Here is an 18,742-nt window from a genome sequence, read left to right as displayed (position 1 = left end):
TTATGTTAGCTCCACACCGATCGACAAACGTAGTGGGTGTACGGACAGACAGAGCGATGGGCGTGATGGACGGACAGACAGATAGCCCGATGAACAGACGAACAGAACGACAGACAGGCAGACGGTGCCGGGCCCGTCCCGCACGGCACATGGGAGGGAGGCCGCCTTTACCTGCGCGTGACCCCGCGTGACCCCGCGTGACCCCGCGCGCCTCGGGGGCTGAAACTCGCGCCTCGTGGCGACTCGAGAATCCTCTCAGCTGACGGGCACGGGCACGCCGCCCGCCCACCCACTCACCCAACCACCCACTCACCCAACCACCCACTCACCCACCCACCCACTCACCAAAGCACCCACCCACTCACCAAAGCACCCACCCACTCACCAAAGCATCCACCCACTCACCATACCACCCACCCACTCACCAAACCACCCACGCGTCCACAGCGGAGACGAATTCACGACAGCAGCACGAGTTGCAGAATCCGCGCTGATCGTTACATCTGAAGACCGTCAGAACGGGCGACGGCCGTGGTTACAATGTAATTCATACAGCAGTGGATAGATCATGGCTGACGATAATGTTGATAATCATCTTCCAAGGACACGGCCAACGTTGGGTCAACGTCATCCTGGGAGCCGTTGTTCAAAATAGTTCCTGGGCCTCCCCTGGGTCGACTCAGCCTCAAATTAGTACCTGGGTGCGGTGCTGGCCACCCAGCCAGCTTCGCGAGCCGTGGAGGCCCTCGTAGGTGCAGCTCGCAGACAGCACTTGCCCCTAAGAGTCCGTCGAGGCTACACGGGGTGGCGGCGGCACTACCTTTATGTCGTGCGTGAGTTCCCTGCATGGTCAGCGGACGATGGCTCCTCATTCCGGGCAATCATCTCAGTTGGGGGGGGGGGGGGGGGATTGGGGGGGGGGGGGCACGCGACACAGCCGTCGCGTAAACACGGCAATCATCTTTAATAATTTCAGCGCTAAACATCCTTCGCTGCATAAACACAGCGCATTTGCATAATGTGAGGAACTAACCGACTCATTTAAAACTCATTTTTTCGAAATTATTTGTATACCACAATACACAAACCACACGGAATGTACACAAAGGCAAAAGGTGCCCCCCCCCCCGGTATAGCCTCAATACAGACTGTTGGGGCAAGTGCTGCTAGCGAGAGCCGACGCAGGCCGGCACGGCACACGAGGGGGAGTGGTGGATGGCCAACAGCACGCACGCACGCACGACCGCACGCCCGCTCGCCTTTGTCTCCCTCGTGCCAATTTTGTTTGCAGATCGCATCAGGTACTCATTCGAGGCAGGTAGGAGGCCCAGGGCCGCTCCAGGAAAAAAAAAATCGTCTTGCTGCGTTGGGCAGCCGTGAGCGCACTTCAGGCGCTGAGCTTCAAGCGCACGCGCGAGCCTCACCCGAGATTTGCTTCTTTTCGCAGGGGGGTCAAGGGGCTCTCGATTCGCGCACCAGACCACAGCCGGGAGGGTCGACAGCGGCGAAGGGCGCAGCCCCTGCAATTGCCCCGTGCCGCGCCAACTATGCTGGTGAAGGAATCGCTGAGCAACAGGAGCACGGCCATCCCGAACGTTGCTGGCTGCTGCTGCTGCTGCTGTTGTTGTGTTGGCAATTATTTGTCGAATTATTTGAATTATCATTGTACGTGCAATTATGTTGTGTTTGTGATTGTGCTGTTGTGTTTGGTTTACGGCGACATCATTCATGGACTTTTTTATATTTTCCGTAGCAGCTAAAGATGGGGGAAGGTTTTTTGTTTGTTTCGTTCGATCGAAGAGATGAGTGAAGCGGGCGATTTGCGTGCGGCGAAATGATAAATACATGTTTCGATCTTGATGTGAAGCTTTCGCGACTGCAGTAATCCATACTCTTTGGTCATTTCGGTAATTGTCGCGTAGGTAAGAACAAATAATGATAGATCACAAGCAAATGTTTGATAACTTCATTAGTAATTTAGCAATGTGTAATAATGCATCGTTAAGTCCTTCGCTTCTATTCGTCTTTGGGCCCCCGGCAACCTGAACCCGGCCCTGGTAGTGCCACATGCCCAGAGTTCGGCAGTCCGCGGCTTTTTGTTGTCTTTTTTTTATTGTTAACGTAGATCATCAAAGACGTCATTTCAGATTCAGATAATTGGTTAAATATGGCAGAGAATGGGGTCACTGTAGAATATCTCGGTGACTACAAAATGAACAACAGTCGCAAACTCTCTAGATTTGAAGTTTTCGTGACTGCAGGGATCCATAAACTATGGTTCTTTCGGTAAAGTCACGTGGGTAGAAAATAATAGTTTCTTGCTGTGGTTGTCCCACCTGATGACGGACGCTTGTGTTGCGCCCGAAACGTCGTGATTTAATGTATTGTATTTTACACCTACCACGTGACTTTACCGAAAGAACCAAAGAGTACGGTCACAAACTGTGTTGTTGAAGATTCAACTTAGGGGTGGGGGGGGAGGGAAACTAGATAGCCGCCGTTGTGTCTGAGTCAGGTTGTTGTTGTTGTTGTTGTCGCTCTGTTGTGTACCCGCTGTGTCTGTGCTCAAATGCCTCTGCGGCGTGTGACGCGGCTCTCCGACTCTGTCGGTCAAAGTCAAAAACAAACAAAATAATGTCTCCTCCTTCTTCTTCCTCCTCCTCCTCTTCCTCCTCTTCTTCCTCGTCTTCTTCCTCTTCCTTGAAAGGTTACCGACCCACTGGCGCTTGACCCTTGCACCCACGGCAACCCTCCCCTGTAGGCGGACGCATTGAAGAATCTGTGTGTGTGTGTGCATGTGGCCTACACTCTTTGGTTCTATTGGAGGACAGCGACAGTCTCGTCCCTTCACCTGATGAAGGCCGCTTGTGTTGTGGCCGAAACGTCGTAATTTTTGTTATTTTATTTTTTACCTACGTGACTTTACCCAATAGAACCAAAGAGTATGGATCCTTGCAGTCACGAAAGCTTTAAATCATGTCGCCTATGTTGAACTTCTTTCGCGCCGTACGTAGCCGAGTCCGGCTTCAAGTTCGCGCAATAACCGACGGGGGCAAACGTTGATGATGATTCTCATTTTTTTTTTTATTCATAAATGTTTGCCCGGCCAACGCCGAGCGCCAGTAAAATGTGAGCGGAAGACCCCGAGGGCGAACGCCGTTCGAGCATCCCGTGCCTTGTCGCCACAGAATCCTGCGCGAATACACAACGCCGTTCCACCCGTTTCCTAAACATCGCCACCGACTCGTACACTTTGGCACTTGCTAAGTTTCTATTCCTCCACCCTCACCCGCTGCTTTTTTTTTTTGGGGGGGGTGGGGTGGGTGGGGATGGGTCGACATTCGGTGCCGGACATTCATAGGTGCTACTCGCTAGCAGCGCTTGCCCCGACATTCTGTTAAAGGCTATACGGGTGATCTTTGTCTTTGGTGGTGGTGGTGGTGTAAAGTGTGAGTACTCCCACGTCGTCTTCCAAGACGTGAGTCGGCCACAAGTAACTTCTTCTAGACCTGGGGTAGGACAAACCAAAATAACACGCAAGAGCGGTTTGCTTCGAACTCGGTAAAGCAACTCAATATGTCGTGAGACGCAATGGATGTGAATACAAGACGACATTTAATTAATAACGTGAAACCACATTGTAAGTCATAGGAATAGGTTTTACCCTTTTAACTGGCACAAAAACTGACACCTTTATTCAAGGCATCATGTTTGCAATAACCACAACACAAGCAGTCAAAATGCAAACAAAAAAAGACAACTCTGATAATAATAATAAGCACTGTCCTTGAATTTGATTGGTCCACACCCGAGACAGCTTTTCTTAGAGCCTAGTCTCCATTGGTGTTGGACCAGAAGACGCCAAAAGGCGTACAACTCAAAAACAGCACACTATCAGAGTATTGAGGGCTCGGGGTGAGCATTTACATTATGAGACCTCCTTTTGCCAGAAACAAGATATAGGAATAGGTTTTACCACATTGTAAGTCGTCACAAGTTCTAAGGACAGCAGCACACGCAGACGCGACTTTGCAATGCCGCATTACAAATCGCTGTTGTTGGATTTTGAAGACGTTCGCCGTTTATCGAACATAATTAGGATGTTGGTGGGGTGGTGGTGGTGGGGTTTGTTCACTTTGCAATTATTGTTGTGTCGGGAGCCACTCAAAGAGCCGCACGAGGCTCTGGAGCCGCAGGCGAGGCTGCTCCTCTGCCCCTCCCCACCGTCTCGCGTCGCACGTCGATGGACTCGCGTGTTGAACTTCTTTCGCACCGTACGTGGCCAAACCTTGCCTATTGAAGACAGAGGAAGAAGAAATTGAAATTTCAAAAAAAAACATTAATGGATGAAAAGTAGCCCGCGTTAATCCGTCATTATAAATACGCACGCCAAGTGGAAGCACGCGCGCGTACATTCTGTTTACAATTTTTAAGGGCCATAAAAAAGGGTTTCGGGAAACTTATTTCCTGTTTGCCCGAGAGATGAATAACCCAACCGCGCCCCCCCCCCCCAGCCCGAGCTGGGACTGTCCGAGACCCCCCTCCCCTCTCCACTCCTGGCTACAGCAGTGGCGTGTTGACAGGGGGTCACCACCACCACCACCACACTTCAGTGGCACCCATACCCGCACACCGCACGCTCCGCACCCATTGTTCAAATAACGAATGGAAAATGCTCAACTGGCATTTAACTCTTTAATTTCATTATGAGACCTCCAAAGACAAAGATCCCCAGTATAGCCTTAACAGGCTGTTGGGGCAAGTGATGTTAGCGAGTAACACACAGACACACATACGAGGAGGTGGGTGGCCAGCACTACGCCCGGACGCCTTTGTCTCCCCAGTGGTGATGTTTACTACACACCGCACCAGCTCGTTGCAGTGCCTAGCGCCGTGCACGACGGACTCGGCTGCGACGAGTTCGATTCCCGCTCACGACCAGTGCGTGCGTGAGAGTGAGTGCGTGAGTGCGTGCGTGTGAGTGCGTGCGTGGGTGCGTGGGTGCGTGCGTCAGTGCGTGCGTGAGAGTTCGCGTGAGTGCGTGTGAGTGAGTGCGTGTGTGTACGTGCGTGTGTGTGAATGCGTGTGCGTGAGTGTGTGTGCGTGAGTGTGTGTGCGTGAGTGCGTGCGCGTGAGTGCGTGTATGAGTGCGTGCGTGTGTGAGTGCGTGCGTGTGTGTGAGAGTGCGTGTGCGAGTGTGTGAGTGCGTGCGCGTGTGTGAGTGCGTGTGTGCGTGCGTGCGTGCGTGCGCGTGAGTGCGTGTGTGTGTGAGTGCGTGCGTGTGTGTGAGAGTGCGTGTGCGAGTGTGTGAGTGCGTGCGCGTGTGTGAGTGCGTGAGTGTGTGTGCGTGCGTGCGCGTGAGTGCGTGTGTGTGTGAGTGCGTGCGCGTGTGTGAGCGCGTGCGTGTGTGAGTGCGTGTGTGAGTGCGTGTGAGTACGTGTGTCAGTACGCGAGTGAGTGCGTGCGTGAGTTCGTGCGTGTGTGAGCGCGTGCGTGTGTGTGTGAGTGTGTGTGCGCGTGCGTGCGTGCTGTTATTGTCCGCAATGAGATGCGCGCGGTGGCTTCAGCGCCGTTTCGTGCCCAAAAGAACAAAAACAAACCTCTGAAAGGCGAAGGAGAAGAGAGACAGAGAGAGAGAGAGGAGAGGGAGGAGAGCGGAGAGGTCCCCGTTGACAGCGGAGTTTAAGGGTCCACTTGGGGACGGTGTCCGTGAAGCGCCCCTGCCACCCTGGCAGCTTTACGAGGCCGCGGCACACCACAAGGAGCGAGCGGAGGACGCCGCCGACTCGGGGCGCAGGGAGGGAAGAGAAGTGCGGAGGAAGAGGAGGAGGAGGAGGAGGAGGGGGGGAGGTGGATTGGGGATGAGGTAGGAGGAGGTGGAGGAGGTAGGAAGACGAGGGAGGGAGGGAGGGAAGAGGGGGAGGGACGGGGGGGGAGGGAGAAAATACTTTTTTTTAAACTTGGAGAAAACTACAAACAATCAAGAAAAACCGTGCATACGCATGGCTCATGCAACGCCTTCCAATCGTGCGCTCGTCCTCGAACGTTCTCCATTCTTGATGTCAGCGGCGCAGACGCCGACGGGGATCGGTCACTGGGGGGGAGTGGGATAGGGGTGGGGGGGGATGGCGGGGGGGGGCGTCTCCCTCCCCCCTCTGCTTCGCGTCCTCTGCGCGTCCTCCGGACAAAGCGGATTCCGCTTTCCGATGAGTCGCGGGCGACTCACGCAGAGCCGCGCTACTCCTCGCTCAACGGCTCAGTCGGCTGTGGCTCATCGCCGACGATGAGCCACAGCGTAGACAGCCGGACGGGCGGACAGACACACACAGAGACAGACACACAGACAGGACCCATGGACAGACAGACACAGACACAGACAGACAGACAGACACACACAGAGGCAGACAGACACACAGACAGGACCCATGGACAGACAGACACAGACAGACACACAGACAGGACCCACGGACAGACAGACACAGAGACAGACAGACAGACACACACAGAGACAGACAGACACACAGGCAGGGCCCATGGACAGACAGACAGAGAGACAGACAGACACACACACAGACAGACAGACACAGAAACACACAGACACAGAGAGAGACACAGAGACAGACAGACAGACACACACACACAGAGGCAGACAGACACACAGACAGGACCCATGGACAGACAGACACAGAGACAGACAGACAGACACACACAGAGACAGACAGACACACAGGCAGGACCCATGGACAGACAGACAGAGAGACAGACAGACACACACACAGACAGACAGACACAGAAACACACAGACACAGAGAGAGACACAGAGACAGACAGACACAGAGACAGAGAGACACAGAGACACACAGACACAGAGACAGACACAGACACACAGACACAGAGACACACAGAGACAGACAGACACACAGACAAACAGACACACAAACAGACAGGACCCATGGACAGACACACAGACAGACACACAGGCAGGACTCATGGACAGACACAGAGACAGAACCCATGGACAGACACAGACACAGAGACAGACACACAGACAGGCAGGACCCATGGACAGACACACAGACAGACAGGACCCATGGACAGACACAGAGACAGACAGACTCAGAGACAGACAGACAAACACACAGACAGACACACAGGCAGGACCCATGGACAGACACAGAAACAGACAGACACAGAGACAGACAGACTCAGAGACAGACATACACAGAGACAGACACACAGAGAGACAGGACCCATGGACAGACACAGAGACAGACAGACTCAGAGACAGACAGACACAGAGACAGACAGACACAGAGACAGACAGACAGACACAGAGACAGACACAGACACACAGACACAGAGACAGACACACGGACAGGGCCCATGGACAGACAGAGAGAGCGGCAGGAAGCCACACAGACTGAAAGTTATTGGCCTACACCAGAGAGCGCCTTTTCGCTGTGTGGTTAATGCAGATTTGATTCCTTGCAAACAATGTATCGACTTGGTGTTTGAAGATCTTAACACATGTTTCATTGGCAAAATATGGTACAACCTATTAGTTTTTCATACTGTGATACTGGCAAAAATATCCTATAGATACAGGGGCGGAGCCAGAGGGGTGGTGACAGGGGTGACATTCTGCGTGTAAGTGTACGACACTCGGTCTCGCGAACTCCGTGCAACTGCATTGTCAGAGTGTGTCCGCCAACCGATGGCGTCTAGTTCAATAACCTGACTCTCTCTAAATCATTCTTGAAATTAAAATTTGTTGAATGTCACCTCGGCCTGAAATCCCGGCTCCGCCCCTGCATAGATATAAAAGGGATCTTGTTATTTTATTCCGTTCATAGAAACAGAAACGCCCCGGAGAGGCCCTGACAGACTGTTGTGAGAAGTGCTGCTAGCGAGTAGCAGCACCTAAGCAGACTGGCACGGCGCACGAGGGGGTGGGTGGCCAGCGCCACGCCCGGCCGCCTTTGTCTCCCCCAGTGGCGATGTTTAAACACCGCACCAGGGTACTCATTTGAGGCTGAGTCGACCAAGAGGAGGAGGCCCAGGACAATCGTCACTGGTGTTGGCCATGAGCGGGAATCTTTCGACACTAAGTGGCGGTGACGCCACCACGGCGCTTGTGCCAGGCTAGGTGCACTTTGAGGCCACGTGAAGTGTCGAAGGTTCGCTGGCAGGAGGTCACGGGACAGACCCAGGTGCCTTGGGTCGACTGACTAAGATGACTGGCCGATGCATCAGCTGCATCCCCTCCTGTGCCAACCTGCTGTGCTTTAGCCACCCGGCGCTCCGCTCGTTGTTGTGAGCGTCGCTCCTCCGCCCTCCGTTGTTGTTGGAGGGCGACTGCCTCCAGCTGCCCAGTAGCATCCTTCACGTGCCTCCTCCAGAGAGGCCGATCTCGACACCGCTGGTACCAGTCATCGTTAACACATCCACACACTCAATCACTCACACACTCAATCACTCACTCACACACTCACTCACACACTCCATCAATTACTCACTCACACACTCTTTGACACACATACTCAATCACATACTCACACACTCTTTAACACACACTCACCCACTCACGCACACTCACAAAAAAGACAAAGATCCCCCGTATAGCCTTAACAGACTGTAGGGGCAAGTGCTGTTAGCGAGCACCTAAGAAGGCCGGAACGGTGCACGAGGGGGTGGGTGGCCAGCACCACGCCCGACCGCCTTTGTCTCCCCAGTGGCAATGTTTTTATCCACCGCACCAGGGTACTCATTTGAGGCTGAGTCGACCTAGGGGAGGCCCGGGACCGGTTCAGATAATCGTCACTGGTGTTGGCCGTGAGCGGGAATCGAACCCGGGTCGCCAGGTTCATAGCGGAGCGCGCTAACCGCTACACTATCGCTCCCCACACTCACACACACTCACTCACACACTCACACACACACTCACTCACACACTCACTCACACACTCACTCACTCACACACTCATTCACTCACACACTCATTCACACACTCACACACACTCACTCATACACACACTCACTCACACACACACTCACACACTCACTCACACACACTCACACACACACTCACACACACTCTCACACACACACTCACACACACTCACTCACACACTCACTCACTCACACACTCACTCACACACTCACTCACACACACTCGTACACACACACTCACTCTCACACACACACTCACACTCTCACACACACACTCACACACTCACTCACTCACACACACTCACACACACTCACTCTCACACACACACACACTCACTCTCACACACACTCACACACTTGTGCTAGCGATGCGTGAAAAAGCCCCTCTCGAATTTGTGTCAGTTTTAGCGGACAAGGAAAGCGGCAGAACTCGATTGGGATCGGGGCTCATCACTCACACGGGGTCGAGCGGCTAACGAGGCAGGGAGGGAGTCACAAGCCAGACTCGTACACGACTGCCATTCACACGCAGCAGCAGCAGCAACAACAAAGACAAAGACCACCCGTGTAGCCTTAACAGACTGCTGGGTCAAGTGCTGTTAGCGAGCACCTGTGAAGGGCGGTACTCTGTGAGCGGACAGATCCTCTGGCTCGTTTACAAAGTATACATTTTTTTCACTCGATAGTTTCTGGAACACACTGCTATTGGCTGGCATTAGATTATTCAAAATTGAACAATGTAAGGCACTACTGCAATGAGAGTTACAGGGTATGCCTAGCCATCGGACAAAGGTGGTCACTTTCGGATGCGCTTCTGCGGCCGTCTGGAACGCTCTTCCTTCCGATATATTAAGAAGCCACTGGAGCTATGCGCTTTGAAATCATCATCTAGATTCTAGATTGACGAACTAATTTCTTTAAAACTGCTTTTTGTTTAGCTTGCTGTCTTTGCCACGCCCCTCCGATTAGAGCGGTTGGCGACATACGGTGCGAAAGAAGTTCAGCGTACACACAACGCATCGGTGCTAACCACTGCGCCACCGCTCCCCGCACGCGCGCTCGGCGCGTTGCGGGTTTATTGCCCACATAGCAAGAAAGAGGACCGCGGATAAGAGAGAGAGAGAGCGAGAGGGGAGATTAGGAGATAGAGAAAGGGGGGGGTAGGGGGCACATAAAGCAAAGCATTGAAAAAAACGAAATGATGAACGAAGCACAAAGTGCCGACTACACCGAGCATCTTCTTGTTTCCTCTGATCGTAAAAAAAAGAGAGACGAGAGAGAGAGGAGAGAGGAGAGACAGCCCGAGTAGCGAGACGCAAACAACAGGGAGCTGGTTGCCTTGGCCGACAGAGCGAGGGAGAGGCAGCCCCATCGCGTCGATCATTAATCAAACTATTCCACTATATTTTTTATATTGTTTTTTTTTATCAATGAAGGAACCACTCCGTTACGTAGCTCTATTTCAGAAGCGACCCGATCACAAATGATAGCTCAACGAAGTGTGGCTTATCTTGCTGGACATTTATAGCGGCCAAATGTTCCAAAACGCGTCATGGTGATGTTCATTCTAAATGTGGAGGGGGGAAAAAACCGGAGGACCCGGAGAAAAATCCACGCGACCACGGGAAGAGAGAGAGAGAGAGACACGCAAACTCCAAATATACAGCAGCAGCAGCAGGCGTCAGAGTTGGGATGAACCCACGACCTCCCGCATACCAGGCGAGGTAGTGAACATCTCCTAGCCACCGTGGCGTCTCGTGATTGAAGTATTATACACCAGGGTGTCTCAACCGGGGGTAGGAGGACTCCCTGGGGTACGTGACAATCTCCCAGGGGGTAAAATGAGGCTATTTGTACGCGTTTAAATTTACATCATACATGAGTCGTTGGTGAATAATCACGTGTGAATCCGCCAATGTAAAATAATTTCAATCCGTGTGGTATAGCCTGGACCGATATGAAAGCACTTTGTAAACTCCCTGATGGTGCACAATGCGGGTTTACGAGAGGAGCCAGTGGAATGATGACGTCTCGCGTGCAGATCGACCGCTGAATTTTGTTTTAATTCGCTTGCGGTTACTTAGCAGCTTGTTAGGATATACCTCTCGCAAAGTGGACAATTGGTTAAAATATTGACGTTCATTATTCACGCGGTGATTTCTCAGAACCACGTTGGGTCAGGCGGGGGGGCTACTCGGTTTTAAACTAAATTCAACAAGGGGGGCCGCGTTAACGAAGACAAACTCGTGGACTACGACGTGCTGAGAATGCTGAATCAAAAGTTGAAAGTGTGTGAGTGGCTTCGTGTGGTTTGGTTGGTCGTCAATCGGTTGTGTTGTGTGTGTTGTGTGTGGTTTTTACAGCGAGCACGTTTTATGAATTCGCTGTTGGGAGGACACAATGAGACACCTGGCCCGGCCACCGCCTGCGCTAGCGAGGGGGGCGGGGGTCCTAGACGCTGATGAATGCCCCCCAAGGGACGACCCACACATACACATACATACACATATACACACACACATACACACACACACATACACACACACATACACACACATACACACACACATACACACACATACACACATACACAACAACAACAACCGCCATTCGCCACTAAGTGGCGGTGACGTCACCACGACGCTTGTGCCAGGCTATGTGCACCGTGAGGCCACGTGAAGTGTCGAACGCCCGCTGGCAGGAGGTCACGGGGCAGACCCAGGTGCCACGGGTCGACTGACTGAGATGACTGGCTGATGCACCACCTGTGCCCCCTACTGTGCCAACCTGCTGTGCTTTAGCCACCCGGCGCTCCGCTTGTTGTTGTGAGCGTCGCTCCTCCGCCCTCCGTTGTTGTTGGAGGGCGACTACCTCCAACTGCCCAGTAGCATCCTTCACGAGCCTCCTCCACAGAGGCCGATCTTGACACCGCTGGTACCAGTCATCGGCAAGTCCACTCAGCTCCACGTCCTCCTGTACCACATCACTCCATCTCTTCTCTAGCCCGTGCCGCGCCCGCTTTGCCCCCTCAATCCGGCCGAACAAAAGCTGTTTCGGCATGCGGTGGCTGGGCATGCGGGCTACATGACCCAGCCATCGCAGCCTTGCCCGCCGGAGGAGCTCACCGATGGGACCTTGCCCAGATCTTTCAAGGATTTGTGAGCTCCTCACACAATCCAGTCTGGTTAAACCCAGGATGGATCGTAGGCAGGCCAGCCTAAATGTTTCTAACCGGCGAAGATGTTCCATTAGGGGGGTCCACGTTTCGCAAGCGTAGAGAAGGGAGGGAATGACCGTGGCAGAGAAGACCTGAAGCTTAGTGCGGAGCGACAGACCAGGTAGCTTCCACACAGCGTTACGCAACCGATGAAAAGATATTGCCGCTCGACTGATTCGGAGTGAGACCTCTGCTGTTGAACTGGAGCCAGTCATAAGCACACTGCCCAGGTATGGGAAACTCTCCACTCTCTCCACAATTGCCCCATCACCGATCGGGAGTTGTGGGGGTGGAGTGTCCGATGGTACAAAATACCCAGGTAGGTGCTTAGTTTTGGTGGGGCTGATGGTAAGGCCCCACCTCTTAGTGGCACGCTCCAGTCTCAGCAGCAGCGTCTCCAACTCCTCCTCTGACTGAGCAGCTATTACCAAATCATCAGCATACATAACGTGGTTGAGCAATAGGGAGCCATCCCTTGACCGCACCCGGGCATCGATCAGCCTCCCATTATATCTGTACCATATGGAGATTCCCCCGGTACAGCTATTGAAGGCTTCACGAACTACGTGGTCAAAATAGATGTTAAATAATGTGGGAGCCAGAGGACAACCCTGTCGCACCCCAAGGTGTACAGGGAATGGCTCTGACTCCCGGCCACGTAGTTTTACCCAGGCCCGCTCACCATCATGAAGGTCCTTAATGATCGTGAGCAGAGGGTCAGGTACTCCAAAAGCACGAAGAACGACCCAGAGCCCAGGCCTACTGATGGTATCATAGGCCTTGACCAGGTCAATAAAGCAGAGATGTAGGTCTTGTTGGAATTCCCTACACCTCTGCTGTAGCAGACGGACAGAAAATATGGCATCTGTGCAGGACCACCCTATCCTGAAACCGCATTGGGGCTCCGCAAGCCTCTCCTCAGCGTGCCTGGCAAGGCGATGCTGAATAATCCTTGCCAGGACCTTTCCCGGCACACTGAGGAGTTAGAGGCCCCTGTAGTTGTTACAGTCTGTGCGGTCCCCCTTCTTAAAAAGGGGGACCACCAGGGCATCCTTCCAATCCTGCGGAACCCGTCCAGTGGTCCAGACTGTTGTTATGATGTCATATAGGGCAGTCTGTGCACAAACGCCACTCTCCCTCAGCATTTCGCTTGGGAGATCATCTCTGCCCGCTGCCTTTCCTGGTCTCAGACTCCAGATCGCCTTCAGTACTTCCTCAACAGATGGCACCTCAGCCAGCCACTCACAGGGGGTGACTTATTCCAATATTTGAGGCACCGCAGCCTCAGCAGGGTCATCCTCACTTTGTGCCACGATGTTTTCCTGGCTGAGGGATTTTCCCTCACCCAGGACCTCACAGAAATGCTCAGCAAATCTGCAAACCTGTTCCTGGGGGTCGGAGATTGGATCACCGTTTTTTCCCCTAATGATGGTAATAGGTGTGGCCCTGCAGGTTACTTTTTTGATGGAGTTAAATAGAGATCTGTGATCACGGGCCACTGAGGCAGACTCCATCTCCTCAGCAACCCGCGACCACCACCCATCCTTGCAGCGCCTCACGGCTCTCCGAACCTCCGAGCGAAGGCTGCGGTAAGTCTCCTCATTCTCTGACGTGGGATTCTGTAGCCGATGGCCGTGGGCCTGTCGCTTTTTCTCAACCATCCTGAACACCTCCTCTGTCAGCCAGGGTCTCTGGGGAGGTCTGGACCGCGTACCCAAAGCAGCCATTGCAGCTGCATGAGTCACAGTCCTAAACCTCGCCCATTTACCCTCGACATCAGGAGGAGTTGGGGACGATGCCAATCCCAGCCGCAAGCGATGATGAAATTCTCGCTTGCAACTTTCATCAGATAACTGAAACCAGGCCACTTTAGGTTGGAATGGGGTCCTGGGTGTACACACACACATACACACACACGTATTATACACACACACACATACACACACACATATACACACACACATATACACACACATACACATACATACAAAGCAACAAAGATCAAACAAAGATCCCCCATATAGCCTTAACAAGCTGTAGGGGCAAGTGCTGTTAGCGAGCACCTATGAAGGCCGGAACGGTACACGAGGGGGTGGGTGGCCAGCACCACGCCCGACCGCCTTTGTCTCCCTAGAGGCAATGTTTACACACCGCACCAGGTACTCATTTGAGGCTGAGTCGACCTAGGGGAGGCCCGGGACCGGTTCAGATAATCGTCACTGGTGTTGGCCGTGAGCGGGAATCGAACCCGGGTCGCCAGGTTCATAGCGCAGCGCGCTAACCGTCACACCACCGCTCCCCACACACACATACATACACATACACACACACATACACACATACACACACACATACACACACACATACACACATGTATAATACACACACATACATACACACACATGTATAATGCACACACACACACATACACACATACACACTCACACACACATACACACATACACACACATACACACATACACACACACATACACACACACACATACACACGCACATACACACATACACACACACATGTATAATACACACATACACACACATGTATAATACACACACACACACATACACACACATACACACACACACACATGTATAATCCACACCGAGGCGTCTATGGTCACGGCGGCACTGAGCATCAGCAAACTACGAACCGTGGGAAGGAGCAACTCGAGCCAAGGTTCTCGCAATTTGGCCCCATCTGTTGCTGCATCTCCTCCATCTCCTCCATCTCTCTCCCTCCGTGTCGTCTTCTGTGTTTCTCGTCCGCTCGCTTCCCTCCTCTCTGCTTTGTTTTCGCTGGGAGGGGTGGGGGTGTTTTTTTTGTTAGAGAGAATTTTTTTTTTTGGGGGGGGGGGGTTTGGTAATAGGAAAAAATAATTAAAGGTGCAGCTCCTAACCCGCTGCTGCAGGCGAGGGATGGGAAGCCAAGGGAGTCGGTATCGTAACTAGCATAACTAGCGGAACTAGCGGAACTAGCATAAACAGTGGAACTAGCATAACTAGCGTAACTAGTGTAACTAGCATAAACAGCGAAGCTAGCATAACCAGCAGAACTAGCATAACTAACGTAACTATCAGAACTAGAGGAACTAGCATAACCAGCGGAACTAGCGGAACTAGCGTAACTAGTGTAACTAGCATAACTAGCATAACCAGCGGAATTAGCATAACTAGCGTAACTAGTGTAACTAGCGGAACTAGCATAACAAGCAGAACTAGCATAACTAGCGGAACTAGCATAACCAGCGGAACTAGCATAACTAGTGTAACTAGCAGAACTAGTGTAACTAGCGGAACTAGCAGAACTAGCGTAACTAGCGCGCTAAACGCTACACTATCAATCCCCACAAACATATATACACACACAAACATACATACACACAGAGAGCCGTGTGTGATGGAGAAGGTCGATTCAAAGGGCTGGAACCTTCACTTGTCTCCGCGTGTTGGTGAAGAGAGTGCTCACGACAATATAAAGGATGCTTTAGTCTTTTTGTCCTGGCTGCGGGTGGGATGAGCTTCTTTGGGAGGGCAAATAACGGAGCGCCTCTCTCATTGCACCGCGTCGAGCAGCCGACCTCGGCTAGAACAAGCGACAGGGGGTCACCCACGTCACGTAAGGAGTGAACTCAAATCGCAGAAGGTGCACCGACGCCTTGAGGCGCGCTGGCGTCCCGACAGGCGGGGTAAAGGCGCAGCCCTGCAACTGCTTTCTCACACCACTGCCGAAGGAAGTGCATGCCACGAGAGCTAGTTCTATAGAGGAGCCCTCTCGTGGGTAGCCGGACTACTCTTCCACGCAGGCCTGGTTTGTCTCGGTAGAGGTCAGACGATCCGCGCTTTACCCCTGCCAACACAAGCGACCCTGCTGATCGATTAGACCACAGCGTGCCCATTGATACCGCTGGGTGGACAGGGGGTGCAGGTGAGCGAGGGAACTTGCACCCTCGTTTCGACTGCCAGCGACGGGAGGTTGAACCGGCGACCTCTGGACTGATGTCGAACCCGCACTGATGAGCGTGGTGAAGCATCGCAAGTCAACCATCATGACCAGCACAGAGATGGTGTGAGACTTATGTCATTCATCCAGCAGTGGATTGACAAATAGTGCGACAGCCTTGAGTCGAAGATCAGCCAATTGTGGCCTTGAGTCCTTGGATCGGATGATCACGAGCTGATTGTTTTTTACGATGTTATTTTCTTTCATTTTACCAAGGTAAGGCTCCGCTGAGCTATGGCGCTATTATTCAGAAGCGACCACGGGGAGAGAGACACGCAAACTCGAAATATACAACGGGCGTCAGGATTGGGATCGAACCCACGATCCTCCTGTAATCCTGGCGATGTAGTTAACATCTGATCTGATTGCATGCGCGTTGAACTTCTTTCACACCGTACGTAGCCAACCGTCCTAATCGAAGGCGCGGGGACCGGCCCATCCTCGTCGAGACCCCCATCAGCTTCCTGTCTTACGCACCGAGCGGGCGATACGGACCCTCCGTATAAACAACGTCAGCTCATTGGTTTAATCCGGTTTTGATCGCTCGCGTTATTTTTAATCGCAGTGTGCAGCCGCCCGTGAGTGATGTTTCCGTGGGACAGGATCTACAGGCCGCACAGACTGCTGCTGCTGCTGTAATGAAACATCCTCCCCGACCCGTTCACCCCAATGTAAGGAAACACACTCAGGAGCAGGGGGGGGGAGTGTGAGGCATCAAAAGAGTTGATTTTTTTTCCTTTCCGTTCCAAAGTTTTCTGGAACAATTATTGCTGCTGCTGCTGCTACTCTTCTCGCAGAGGGCGTCACGGTGGCTATGAGATGTTAACAACCTCGCCCGGTATGCAATAAGTCGTGGGTTCGATCCCGACCCTAACGCCTGCTGTATATTTGAAGTTTGCGATGTGGCTCTGTTTCTGACCCCACGTGGTCGCGTGGATTTTTCTCCGGGTCCTCCGGGTTTTCCCTGCGCATTTAGAATCAACATCACGCGTTTGAAGTGTTGTAGATATATTTCAGAAGCGACCTGGCCATGACGAAGTGGCTCATCATCATCATCATCACGTGGAAATGTATGTCAGCCAAAATATTTTAAAACGCGTGATGTTGATTCTAAATGGGGAGGGAAAACCCGGAGGATCCCGGAGAAAAATCCACGCGACCACGGGGAGAGTGAGAGACACCGCAAACTCCAAATATACAGCAGCAGCAGGCGTCAGGGTCGGGATCGAACCCACGACCTCCTGTAGACCAGGCGAAGTAGTTAACATCTCCTAACCACCGTGATGATGATGATGAGAGAGAGAGACACCGCAAACTCCAAATATACAGCAGCAGCAGGCGTCAGGGTCGGGATCGAAACCACGACGTCCTGTATACCAGGCGAGGGAGTTAACATCTCATAGCCACCGTGACTCTTGCTGATGAGTCTCAGAAGGATTGAAACCCGCTCCTGCGCTCCCTTGCCTAGACGGATGCCGCTGTGTGATATTGGTGTGGAAAAGTTAATAAAGAGGTTTGATGGACTCAAACAGACTTTTATTTGCACGTGAAGAGAGCAATGAGTTGTGTTTGTACTGGCAGCTTGGCAACGCTTCATGATATTACCGTTGTTACAACAGTACTCTTCCTATGATTACTGTTGTTACATTGAATTTTATAGCTTTCTTTTTGGTGATTTCGAAAACATATGGCTAAGCCATGTTCCTTGCGGAAGTGCGGAGTCGGCCTGATAACTTTAATCTAAATTGTCTTATGGTTGCTATTGTTTGACTTGCATCGCACTGGGATTATTGCACACAGCGCTGTAATACCGTGGTGGAGGAGTGGGGGGGGGGGAGAGTCTGGAAGATTTGCTGGTTCATCCCAGGATGTTTCTGTTGCACGTCGACGCTTTAAGATGTTTCTCTGTTCACATTTAGTTTGTTGCTGCTGCACCCGACTCAAGAGCCGCGTGGCTCACAGGGCCACACCTACTCTGAAAACTCGAGAGACACGCACACTCCAAATATACCGGCGTCGGTAAATGTCGACCTGGTGCGTACCAGGCGAGGTAGTTAACCATCTCTGCACGGTGGCGCTTACGAATGAGCAGCACGATGGGCAAGCTGTCGCGTGACGGGGCGCCCACGACCACCACGACCACCACCACCATCGTCTTCCTCTCTTCTTCAAAGTTCGTCCGGCCACCTTCTGTTAGAGGTGGACCGAGAGACCCGTGGGAGTCGGAGTCGAGGCCGCTGCCGCGGGTCAGCGAGCGAGGTCGGTGAGCTTTCCACCTGGTAAGAGTCAACAAAAAATTAGCGTAGAACTATTTGTACTTAGCGTATTTGTTTGAGTGATTTGTTTGCCTGTCCGATACGTGTCACTCCTGTCGCGTTGTTGTTGTTGTTGTTTTGCTTGTGTTTGTTGTTTTAACGTTTTGAACCCCGTGGCCACCCACACTGGACGTCTGTGCGAAAGAGCTTCACGGCTCATCGGATTCTTCCTGCAGTCTACGTTTTCTGATTCTGAGAGCCCGTTGAGCTGAGAGGCTCTTTTCGAGGGTGACTCGGTCG

General features: G+C 52.5%; 1 long non-coding RNA gene across 2 annotated transcripts; it reads right to left on the bottom strand.

The window, feature by feature from the left end:
- Positions 1-3,069: 3,069 nt before the first annotated feature.
- On the bottom strand, positions 3,070-18,357 carry LOC116951258 (uncharacterized). 2 transcript variants are annotated; one of them, XR_004404160.2, is made up of 4 exons: positions 18,270-18,357; positions 14,839-14,983; positions 4,136-4,293; positions 3,070-3,509 (listed from the first exon to the last, which is right to left on the bottom strand). It is a non-coding gene; the product is annotated as an uncharacterized LOC116951258 (long non-coding RNA). The 2 variants fall into 2 exon arrangements; XR_004404159.2 differs by lacking the exons at positions 14,839-14,983; positions 18,270-18,357 and adding an exon at positions 5,601-5,805.
- Between the last annotated feature and the right edge of the window lie 385 nt (positions 18,358-18,742).

Source organism: Petromyzon marinus, chromosome 42 (genome assembly GCF_048934315.1).
Source record: "Petromyzon marinus isolate PM22_M1 ecotype Great Lakes invasive population chromosome 42, UKy_Petmar_22M1.pri1.0, whole genome shotgun sequence".
Lineage (NCBI taxonomy): Eukaryota > Metazoa > Chordata > Hyperoartia > Petromyzontiformes > Petromyzontidae > Petromyzon > Petromyzon marinus.
Note: the sequence above shows the minus strand (reverse complement) of the source record. Positions and strands in the feature narration are given on the sequence as shown.